This window comes from Pundamilia nyererei, unplaced genomic scaffold (assembly GCF_000239375.1).
Source record: "Pundamilia nyererei isolate P.nyererei 1_Seehausen unplaced genomic scaffold, PunNye1.0 scaffold00186, whole genome shotgun sequence".
NCBI classification, from domain to species: Eukaryota; Metazoa; Chordata; class Actinopteri; order Cichliformes; family Cichlidae; genus Pundamilia; species Pundamilia nyererei.
The window spans coordinates 821,838-834,115 of NW_005187587.1; the positions used below are offsets into that span (position 1 = coordinate 821,838).

The window sequence follows — 12,278 nt, forward strand, 5'->3', positions numbered from 1 at the left end:
ACCAGTGATTGCCCACGAACCCGTGAGTCAGAGGCCCCTGAAGCTCCGATTTCAGAGAGTCCCTCATTATTAGCCAACCTGGTGACCCCGTTTTCTAAAAAAAAAAATAAAAATCTACCTTTAGTCATAGACTCTTATTTCAAACATATAGAGAGCATTAGAATTTCAAGTTGAACTCGTGCCTCTGTGTCTGAATGAAAACTTACATTTTAAAATATTTTATTGATTATATACCTCTCACTTATTCTGTAAAGTGTAATTAGATGTGTCTGTTGGCATCAGTGTTTTCAGCATTATTAATGTACCTTTTCAGAGTCAGTGTGGACTTTGATAATCAGCACCTATTTGTCAATATGTATGTAGACAGAGAATATGGATTCTGGAAGTGAAAAATGTGCTGTTCCTCTAATCATGTAAAGACTCCTACAGTGCAAAGTGGAAACCAGGCGGCGGTACAGTGCAGACAGGTAAGCCATACTGTTGTCTCTAGATTACAGACAGGCCCACAGTTTGCTTTCTTTTCCTTTTAGTCTTATCAGATACAGTAAAGCTACTACATAGTCAGAAGCATGAACATTACAAATTGAGTACACAGGACTTTGTGCATTTCTGTGGAGAAACTAAATCAGCAGCTTGTAGAACCATCCTTAGCCTTTACCGTGTTGGTTCAGATCACTGAGGATGTGCAGGAATTTGTTTATGCACAGCTCTATTTCAATCAGGTTGAGGTGTGGACTTTGACTGGACCGTTGCAACACCTTCATTCTTTTCTTTTTCAGCCATTCTGGCATAGATTTTGCTGTTCTGTTTTGGGTCATTGCCCTGTTCAGTAATCCAGTGTGGACCAAGCTTTAGCTGATAAACAGAGCTGTTGGTCTCACATTTGCCCCTAGAGGAGTTCAGGGCCACCTTAATGACTTCAAGCTGCCCAGGTCCTGTGATTGCAAAACAAACCCAAATCATCACCACTCCTCCACCGTGCTCGACAGTTGGTATGATATCCGCCTGTGCTGATATGCCGTGTTTTGCTTTTATCAAACATGGCTTCATGCATTATGGTCAACATCTCCACTTTAGTTTCATATGCTCAAAGGACATTGTTCCACAAGTGTTGTAGTTTGCTCAAGTACAAATTTCTAATCCTAAACCACGCTCCATGTTCTTTTTAGAGAGAAGAGGCTTTCTCCTGGCAACCCTTCCAAACAAGTCATACCTGTTTAGTGTAAATTTAAATGTGCTGTCATGAACTTCACCATTTAACACACTAACTGAGGCCTGAGTTTGAGATGTAGCTCTCCGTGCAACATTCAGTGAAACTGCAAAAAATCTATGTGAACTCTGAGATTGTTGCTTCTTGATAACACACACCCAAATGCTCTGGACCAGCAAACTTCCCAAATGTGTGCCTGTAGAGATGCTCACACTTCCAAATCAGATTTTTTTTTCATAACTGTATTTTAGGTTATATGCAGTGTTGGTCAAGTTACTTGAAAAAAGTAATCAGTAACTAATTACTGATTACTTCCCCAAAAAAGTAATCCCGTTACTTTACTGATTACTTATTTTCAAAAGTAATTAATTACTTAGTTACTTAGTTACTTTTTAAAAACACGATTTACAACCTGAATAGGTGATAAAGCGATAGATCTTTCAGCCCAATTCTACTTTTTCTACGTAATCCATCATACAAAATGTAATCAAATGGAAAAGTCTCTTTTTTAAACTTGTTTTATCAGTTTTAATCTTTTGACTTTATGCATCAAGCAAGCATTTAATTATATGCAACATTCTCTGACTGGAAGAAATTAGTTTAACATTTAAACCTATTTTCTGCACATTCCAGCACATAAAATAAAATATTTTTTGTGTTTACACTCACTCTTTCAAATAGATGCAAGTAAAACACAGCAGGAAATAAATAAAGTCAAAGACTCAGCGGTCCTGTTGCTCTATTTTCACCTGTAAAGCAGGACTGGGGTAGGTGGAGGTTTACCCTGGTGCAGGTGTGCCGCAGCGGTCAGTGGAAGAATCCGCGAGTTTCTCTGTGAGTTTCCCATTACGTCGTTGTGCACTCGGTGCTTGTTTAGGGTTTGTTTTTTTTCGCTGTAAAAAGAAGTTTTCTTCCCACGCACGATGGACGCTAATGTTTTTGTCACTTTTTATGGAATCAAACTTAAAGTAAGGTCAGTACTTCCACGCTTTAAACGCTGCACACTCATACTCTCTCCTGCACTCGATATATGATCCATTGTTGATCTGCACACAGCTGTTATCACTAACGTTGCACTCGCTTACGTCACTGTCGTGAGACATTCTCGCAAAAAATCACGGTTTTAGTAACGCAGTAACGCAGCGTTCCTACAGGAAAGTAACGGCAATCTAATTACCGTTTTTGCGATAGTAATTCCTTACTTTACTCGTTACTTGAAAAAAGTAATCGGATTACAGTAACACATTACTGCCCATCTCTGGTTATATGTATCTGGCAATCTTCTTGTAGAGGAAGCCAGTCAAAATTAATTTTTCAGACATTTTTAGTTTGTGTTTGTTTATTAACAAAACTGCTTTTATTGTCAATTTACATTTTTTATATGGCGCTACTAATAATAACAATAATAACGATGTTATTAGAATTGCTATTGTTGTTAATTATAATTATTATTAATTACAATTCTTTTGATTATCAGGGAGGAAACATTGCAAACCATCGCATTTGTAAAACTACCGTTGATTGTTTCAGTATTTTTACATTCAAAATAGCTTAAAAGAATTAATCACATATTAGTTTTCTGTCAAGTGACTCACTGATTAATCAAACAATCATTTCAGTGTTAGAGTGCTCATTGGTTCCTCGAGAAATAAACACACTGACAAGTACAAAGCAGGTCAAGTATGTACAGTATGCATTTAATCTGACGTTTCAGCAGGTTGAGCAGCCGAGGCAAACACAGCCTGTTGCTCCAGGCATCGTTTTTTAAAACTGACAGGCTGTGGTAAAGTCTTGCTTAAGCTTCCGGTGCAGGCTACTGATATGAGGTTGGGATCACGAAGGAAGATAAATGTATTAATACACCCAAATCTCACAAGACTGCATTTTTTTTCTGTCCCTGGGAGTTTGCAAGTCGGTTATTTTTGTTAGAGAATTGTAATTGCTTGAATTGAACATCAGTTAAGACACGTCAGCTTAGCTCTACATTAATGTTGTCCTGTTATATTTTTAAATGGCAGTTGGGCGGCGAGGTTTTTTCAGTGTAAAACCAGGAGAATTCAGAGCTGTATCGGGAGGATTGACCAAAAATGTTTTGTTTTTCTCGTTGTCTTGTTAAACACTAATTAAACCTCTTCAAACCTTTATTGGATCGGGCTTTCCGGTTATCTGACCAAATACAGAAGTGTCGCCTTCGTGTCCGAATGAGCACCTTAAACACTTTTACGGTAAAGCTACCACGGGTGGGGCCTTTGCAATATTTGAATATAACTTTCCACTTACAACAAGTCAGGATGCATTCCATCAGATTAATAAAAACTAACACATGAAATTACAGCATGCAGACCTACCTCTCGTAAATCTTGAGTCTCTAAAAGACTGTTAGGGAGAACAGCCTCACTGGGGTTAGTCAAAAACTGACTGTTACACTGTGATCTCTGACACAGTTATATATTTTAAACAGGCTTTTTTCTGCACACACAACGACCTGAATATGACAAAACATCATGGGAATAGTTGGTTGCTGGAGGTGCACACAGCAGTCTCCACCATTCATATTTTCCTTATAATATAATATTAATAATTATAATAATAATAATAATTTTATCCATAGGCACCTTTCAGACCCACCTTACAATAACACAAGAACAATAGCAGCAATAAAATATAATAAACATGGCAAAATAAAATTTAGACATGAGGTAAAAAACCAAAAAAACCTTTGACTTCTAATTTTACTTCTATTCAAGACATGAAATGTTACTAGAATACAATGTTTTGTGTTGAAGACAGAGCCTTTAATAGATCAGATTAATAACGCTCATCAGTAATGCTCATAATATTAGTAGTGATAACTGCATGTCAAAATGACCCAAAGTTATTTAGTTGCTTCCAGCTGATCATAGAAGTCTTTCTTCTGGGATTATTACATATCTACAGCACCAGAATCCATACACTAACATTTCCAAAGAGAGAGAGATGATCTTGCTTTAAATGTGGCTACTGCAACATAAACATTTAAAAATAACTAAAAAGAAACTGAGAAGAAACTGTCCTCAACACAAAAACAGGATCGATCAGGCTCTAACAGCCAGATAATGTTCTATACTTCACTCTGTGCAGCTGTTAGAGTGACAAAGGTTATCTGATCGGTTGATTAAAATGTACTAAAATGTGTATGGGTGTTCGTCTATATAACTACGAATGGCCACTTCATTAGGTACATCTGTTCATCTGCTCATTAACACAAATATCTAGTCAGCCAATCACGTGGTAGCAAATGTGCTTTTAAGTATGTATACAAAGCGAAGATGACCTGCTTGAAGTACAAACTGAGCATCTGATTGGGGGACAAAGGGGATTTAAGTGACTTTGAATGTGGCGTGGTTGTTGGTGCCAGACAGGCTGGTCTGAATATCTCAGAAAGTGCTGATCTACTGAGTTTTTCAGCCCATAACCATCTCTAGGATTTACAGATAATGGTCTGGAAAAGAGAAAATATCTTGTGAGCTGCAGCTCTCTGGGTGAAAATGCCTTGTGGCAGTCAGAGATTCCAGACTGCTGAAAGGTAAGAGGAAGGCAACAGTAACTCTACCACTGTTACAGCCAAGGTATGCAATAGAGCACCTCTGAATGCACAACATGCCCATCCCTGAAGCAGATGGGCTATAGCAGCAGAAGGCCACACTGGGTCCCACTTTGCCCTCATCAGTCTTGATTTCTGCTGCAACACTGAGATGACAACACGAAAGCATGGATGCATCCTGCCTTGCATCAGTGTTTCAGGTGGTGTGAGGGATACTTAATTGGTACACTCAGTACCAGCTGAGCATTATTTAACACCACAGCCCATCTGAGTGTTGTTACTGACCATGTTGATGCCTTGATCATAGCATACCCTTTTTATACACCATGTCACAAAACTCATATCATCTCAAGGGAATTCAAGGGAATCTTCTTGAACATGACAATGAGTTCATTGTACTCCAAAGTCAGCCAACTGAGCATCTGAGGAGTGTTTCCAGCAACCGCTGAGGTAGGGGGGGCAAACCCAGTGCTAGCATGTGTACCCAATAAAGTGGTGAGTGAGTGTACATCTAAAAGACAGAAAGCTATTGCCGCAATGAGAAAATCAGCAATGTTGTATTGCTGAAAAGTGTTTTTATAGTGATTAAAGTAACACACTGAATTAATATTCTGTTATTTGCTACTCATTTGCACAATCCACATGTGATCCATAAAACAAGGTATACAAGTCTATTTAAAGTGTAGGCGGTGGGGTGTTTCCTTTGATTCCTGTTTATATTAAACGCTGTTCCTTCAGTCTCTCTGGAATGGCAGCGTTATATGTAGGAGGTTATGTGTGAATGACGGAAACCTCTGCCTTTTCTGAATATTTGAACCTGTCATGTTACAGGTTTCATGTGAGAAAATGGGCTAAAAGGTGTCAGTCTGTCACCTTCCCACAACTCAGAGCAGCCATTCCAGCAATCAGTTTTAGCTGCACTGATGGCTTTAATGATGGAATGAAAACAAGAGTCTCAGTTGGCATGACTAAGATGATTGTGCAAAACATTTTTAGCACACTAAAAAAGAGCAAAAGATCAGGTCACACTTATCAGTGGCAGATAACCTCACTGGTTGTTTTTCACCTATATTTTCCCCGTCTGCATGTTAAAGAAAACTGAAAAACAGTAAAATGCTTTTTATTTCCCATGCCTTTTTTTAAGGTCAATATAATCTAGAGATCTAATTTTAATTACATTTCACTTAAAAAAAAGTTTTTAAAATGTTTGTGTATGGAAAATATGTGAGCGTTATGTTTCTAGAGAGAAGTCTGATGGGGAAAAAATCATAAAAGTAGGCAAGAACAAAGCTCGCTGGCAAGTTACAGCAGTGTTTACCTTTAACTGCATCGTACACAAAAGATCACGCTAACCATAGATAAACAGTGAATTTAACAAGAATATGCTTGTGTAATAGTGGGAATATCTGGAAAAACAGGTAAACAGGTGTTGCTGGACCTTGTAGACACTCTGAGGCAAATTTTTGTGTAGTTTAGATACTGGTGTTTATAAGGAGTGTTTATGGGATTAAGCTTTCCACCATTAGTCTGTGGTGCAAATGTTCAATAAATTGCTTGAAAAAAATCTAAGGGCTCATTTTTTCTAGGAAATACACAGGCAGTGTTGGAACTGCTGTCCTGTGCAAACTTGTTCAAGCTCTGAACTTGATCCAAATTTCACTCACACTCCCATTTTTCCTTTGAACACCACTTCTGCCAAAACAGAGGTAACAGAGCAGTCAGCAGTCCAGCACTGAACATGGTCGACGGTAGCAGAAGCACAAACAGAAACTGAGATGGCCCTGGCGCGTTGCCTGTTTTCATGCCCGTGCACAAATAATTGAACTCTTTGGAAAGTGGGTGTGAGAGTCTGGGAAACTCAGTCAGGTAGTAAAGTACTTTCACACCATTGCAAACTGAACAATTTGGCAGAAGTTCCTCTGTTTTTAAATGATTTTTAGTTTAAAGAACTCCGTAGTGCTGTTTATCTTCGCTGATTTTGCTTTTGTGTTTGTTTTGATCATCCCTAAATCAATAAATTGTGTCAAATTAAAGCCTTGCTTTGTTTCAAAGGTTGATTCATTTTCTGCCAACTCTAGAAATGTTCCAGGACGTTTGTTCACTCTCTACGGAGTGCGAGGCAGATCTCACTGGACACTTTCACCATTTCCACCTGTTCAAGTGCCCATTAATACAAATATCTAATCAGTCAATCACATGGGAGCAACTCTGCATTTAGAGATGTAGAGATAGTCAAGACAAACTGAATATCGAGGTATGCAAAAGAGCACGTCAATGCACTCACCAGTTGAACTCAACTGATTTGATGGGCTACAGCAGCAGAGGACATTACTGGATGCTACAGCTTTCAGCTAGGAGCAGGAAACTGAGATTAAAGCCAGCGTGAGGTCAGATTTAGGCATAAACAGCATGAAAGCAATTATCCATCTGGTCTTGTATCAACACTTCATCCTGCTGGTGTTGGTGTAAGGATGTTGGTACACTTTGGGCCTCTTACCACCAACTGAGCATCATTTCAGCACCGCAGCATTGCTGTTAACGATGTCCACACCATGACCACACTGCACCAGTCAAAGTTTACAGTAAGATAATGCACCATGTAACAAGGTCCAGATCATCTTAATCTGGTTTCTTGAAAGTGACAATGGGTTCACTGTACTCAAATCAGCTCCAGAGTTTCTCAGTTCAACAGAGCCCCTTTGGGGTGTGATGGAACAGGAGATTCACATCATAAAAGTGTAGTTTGACGCTGTCGTGTCTGTATATACCAAAATAAGTAAAGCCCACTTGTTTTGCCTGATATTCTCTGTTTTTTATCAGAATACGATCATTTGATCTCGGGTAAACTGCAGATTATAGTGTGGTCTATAACATATTAGTAAATAGAGAGAATTTACAGGAAAATAATAGGGTGGCATTCCCAGCATAAAGGTTCATTTAAAAATAACTTAAATAAATAAATAAAAATAATATTTTATAGCTTCATTGGCTGGGCATGTCTGCAGGACCACATAAATTGTAGTCTCCCGCCTTCTAGTGGCTCAGTCAAAGAAAAGCAAATTCCACCGGTTTTTGTTTGCGTAACTGTGGGTGAGCTCCTCCCACCAGGCCACAGACTATTGGTTAATACTCTAAGCAAAACCACGTGGTTGGTCAGTGGGTGCTGTCCGTTAAACCTGTACGGAACAGTTTCCACACGCCCGATTGTTGTGTAAGCGTCTCTCCCACCCTTGAACCTGCGGTAAGTATCACCTAGACGAAGCTCAGGCTGTAGTGAATGTGTGAAAAGGGAAAATAACTTTGTGTTTTCCTCAGTCATGCCGACGTCACCTGTTAAAACGAGGATCCCCCTCACCAGCTTTGGACACTTGGTAACAGAGGTGAAGGTAGGAAGGGGGCTTGATCCGGGGATTTCCAGGTGAAATGAAACGGTGCATGCGGTGGAGGGGGATTTAGCTGTAACAGAATGGATATGAAGGGGTTTAAAAGACAAACGGGAGGGGGGCGGGGGTCTATAATAAACATTAAGGGGGGTCTTAATGTTTAGGTTATCATTTATGTGTTATAGTGTCATCAGTAAGCAGCAACAGCAGTTACCTTTGTCCTGCTTTGTCTTCTTTGATGGATCTGCCCAGTGAATGAAGCACATTTCCACAAGCAGCACAACGTCTTTATTACCTTTGACTTTATTATGTAAGATTGTATTTGGCTGCTATTCTGTACAAGTGAAATTCAACTGAAAGAGGCAGGAAACAGACCAGCTATTAAAAGAATATACAGAGGGCAACAAAAAAGACGGATCCTTAAAACTTGGGCTAAAAACAGTCCATGGAAACTAAAATCATCCAAAAATCCCAGTAAGACTTACATCATACATGCCTGTAACTGTACTACAGACAGATTAAACAATGAATGGGGTTGTGGGGAATTTCCTTAAAGATCAGAATCTGCACCAGGAGGACCCGGGGCCCCACTGCACAAGTGTTAGGTCTGAAATTCGTGTCTGAGGATTTCATCCTGGAACCTAAAAGCAGTCAGGGCACCGCCGGCTAACACGTGGAGGTCTTCTCAGACGCACTGCTAAAAAACGGTCATGCAGGAAGATGTTGCATAATTCAGCTGCATCTGCAGGCTCTTTCACATCTGTCGTATGTGCTCAGTGAGTAAAGAGAATGCAGCACCAGAGGCGCACCTGCCAGCTGTGCTAGGTGAGCTGCACAGAGCAGGTCCCACCGAGTCACAATGGCTTTTGCTTCCTGACTGGACTGATCGATATGCCTGAAGTGTTACTGTGATGATGGATCAGACTAGAGAGTTTGGGGGTTTTTTTAGATTATAAAATAAAGACCTGTTTATTAGCCTCTTAAATGTCAATGTAAATTGTTTATTTATTTGTTTGTTTGTTTGTTTGGTGGCATTTATAATTTCTTAGTACCTTCTAGATGCCAGCTCCTCTGATTAATATATTTTAAAAGACTTCTCCTTTAAGCAACAAGGTGCCATTTCCGGCATAGATGTTTATCTAAAAATAAAATATAAATAGACTAAAACATTTAAAATGGTTTCTTTATTTGGCTCAGCATGTATGCAAACATATTATTTAGATGCTAAAATGTTAACTATAAACTTATTTATTCCTTCATTCATTTAATCAATGTTTGCAATCCTTTTGTTTGACCACTTGGGGGCAGCAGTCAATTTTATCTGAACACTTGTGGATCTGCTTTTTAGTCCTACACATATGCATGAAGTACTCTTTGTTACAAGGGAGCAGCCACCCGTATATTTTCATTATATACATGAAGTACACAAGTAAGAATAATATATGCCTTTAACTGTTGGTTTGTGCTGGTGAAAAGTGTCAGTGAGCTTGGGTTAAGGCAGGGATGTCCAACTCCAGGCCTCAAGGGCCGGTGTCCTGCAGGTTTTAAATATCATCCTGGGCCAGCACACCTGAATCAAATGATTAGTTCATTACCAGGCCAATAGAGGACTTCAAGACATGTTGAGGAGGTAATTTAGCAATTTAAATAAGCTGTGTTGGATCAAGGACACATCTAAAACCTGCATGACACCGGCCCTTGAGGCTTGGAGTTGGACACCCCGGGGTTAGGGCTTGCTTCTGTGGAGCTGTAATGTGCTCAGTGCTGCCCCCTGTGCTGGCAGTGCAGAAGACACCACTGTGAGGTGGCCGGGCTACTTTTAAACTGTGTAAAAGGGAACCACAGATTCCCGTTGTCATATGATGCGTTATTATTAGTAGTAGTAAAACATAAAATGCTGACTGTAAGCAGTTTCAAAGTTACTAAGCGATTGATTCAAGAGAAAATAAACAGAAGACAGGATGTTTTTCATTTCAGTCTCAGTGATATTGTAGTTCAAAGCTACAATTTAAAAACTATATAGACAAAGTGTTTGAGTTATTTTTTTTAAACTTGTTTGTATATAGATCTAGCTTTATATTCTTTCTTATTGTGTGCCATCTGTAATGTTTGACTCAAATACCCCACAGAACTGGACAGCATGGCGAGCTCCCATCCTCTGTCAAGCTGTCACCCTTAACCCACGAAGTTCAGGAACTGTGGGATATGATGTTTGTTTAATTGTCATGTAAATGTTAGGCAAGACTGTTACATTTGGTATTTTTCATTAATAGTAGTACTATACTTGTACACATCAACAGGAGTTTGACTTCAGTTTTCATACACCGGCTCCTTCCAGCTGTAGAGCTGCTGCTGGTTTCAGCTGTTGTTGTTTCAGGCTCCGTTTGTCTGTTTGAAGGGGAAGGTGGATATAAGACTACTGTTGTAACCACAAGAAGAAGAAAAACAAAACAAGCTCACCGCTGATTTTCAAAAATTATTTCAGTTGCACTTTTTCAACTTTTATTGACGTGGTTTCACGTATAAGGTTTCAGGAGGAACAAGAGTTTCCTCTCTGCTACGTTAATAATATGAACTATAGCGGCAGGACAAATCAGCAAGATGAAGAGGAGCATTGTGTCCCTCCTCGACCCTGGCTCACTTTATCTAATGTTCGTAATGGGAAACTATTTCCCTCTTCACAAGAATTCTTTCATTTCCTCGTAGTTTACTGTAAACCTGATGTTCTAGATGAATGGTTCCCTTCATGGAAATCAGTGCATGTGACAAACGCCTAATTGTTGTCCCAAGTCTGGGTAATCAGACAGACAACAATAACCGTCCTGACATTTATCAAGCACAGGATTAGTTTGGATGTAAACAACAATCACATAAAGCTCACGGGCTTAAAGTGCTAGTAAAGTATATCTATGTTTTTTGTTTTGTTTTTTTCCTCTCATGCTAGCTGAGTATGAAACACAAACCATGTGATAAAGTAAGCTTTGTTTAGCACAAAGTGCTGCCTGGCTGAAGTCCACTCACCACCGGCTGTAAAACCACAGCTTAGTCGGTTTCACACCTTGGTTTTTCGTATGCATGATGCAAATGAGATGTGGTATGGCAGTTTGCGAGTTTTACAAATGCGGGTTCTCACATTTGTTTGCTTTTTACAGAGCCAAGCTAGCAGTTTCCCTCTTTTTGTGCTAAGATAGCTAACAGCGGCCTGACTGTAGCGTAGCATTCGCTGTTTAGAGTTGTATATATGGATTCTAATTTATCGTTTTAGGAATAAAAGTGATCGATAAAATATGCTGCTTATATTCTGTCACTTTTTTGGAGTCTGTTGACTCCAAAGGTTTGATATTTAATGTTTTTGCATTGAATTGGTGTAACGAAATAGAACTGTTCAGGCCCTACAGGTTTGTAAATGATGTTCAGGTTGGGCCAGTTTGACTGCAAAGTGAAAATAAGGCACTTTAGGATCATTTGGGTTTGACAACAGTGTAATAACTCACCCCAACAAACCATTCAAGTATGTGGGAGTTTCCATCCTCTCCTCTGCCTAACGATTGTAGTTTTTTGGCCCCTCTGTTGCAGACATCCTTTCTGTCTCCTCTCGATCCTCTCTATTCCTTTGTTTTCACACTCATCTTCTTCTTTCAGCTGCTCCCTTCAGGGTTTGCCATAGTGGATAATCTGCCTTCTGCTCTGTCTGTAGCATCGTCCTCTGTCACACCAAGCCTCTACAGGTCCTCCTTCACTACATCCACAAACCTCCTCTGTGGTCTTCATTTTTGCTTTCTGCCTGACAGCTTCATGTTCAGCATCCTTTGTATATATATCCTTTTGTGTATGTGTATGTGTGTGTGTGTGTGTGTGTGTGTGTGTGTGTACGTGTGTACATACATGTACATGCACATACATGTACATATGTGATGTAGCATAACTTAAGCAGCAAGGAAGGTGATAAGTAAATAGCATTAGCAGACGATTGAAGTTCTTTTATTTTCCCTTTTACCATAAACAATCAGTCAGGCATGCAAAAATCCCACTGGCTTTGCCCATACCTGACCTCGTTAGTCCCTACCATTGAAACAAAATAGGTCAAACCAAATAATACAAT

At 39.5% G+C, this 12,278-nt stretch overlaps 1 protein-coding gene across 1 annotated transcript in view; it reads left to right on the forward strand.

Moving 5' to 3' along the window:
- Positions 1-7,937: 7,937 nt before the first annotated feature.
- Positions 7,938-12,278, forward strand: part of socs1b (suppressor of cytokine signaling 1b) — a 27,464-nt gene continuing 23,123 nt past the window's right edge. The window contains exons 1-2 of the mRNA XM_005746980.1: positions 7,938-8,034; positions 8,109-8,179. The gene's annotated coding sequence lies outside the window, so the exon portion shown is untranslated. The remainder of the gene's footprint in view (positions 8,035-8,108; positions 8,180-12,278) is intronic.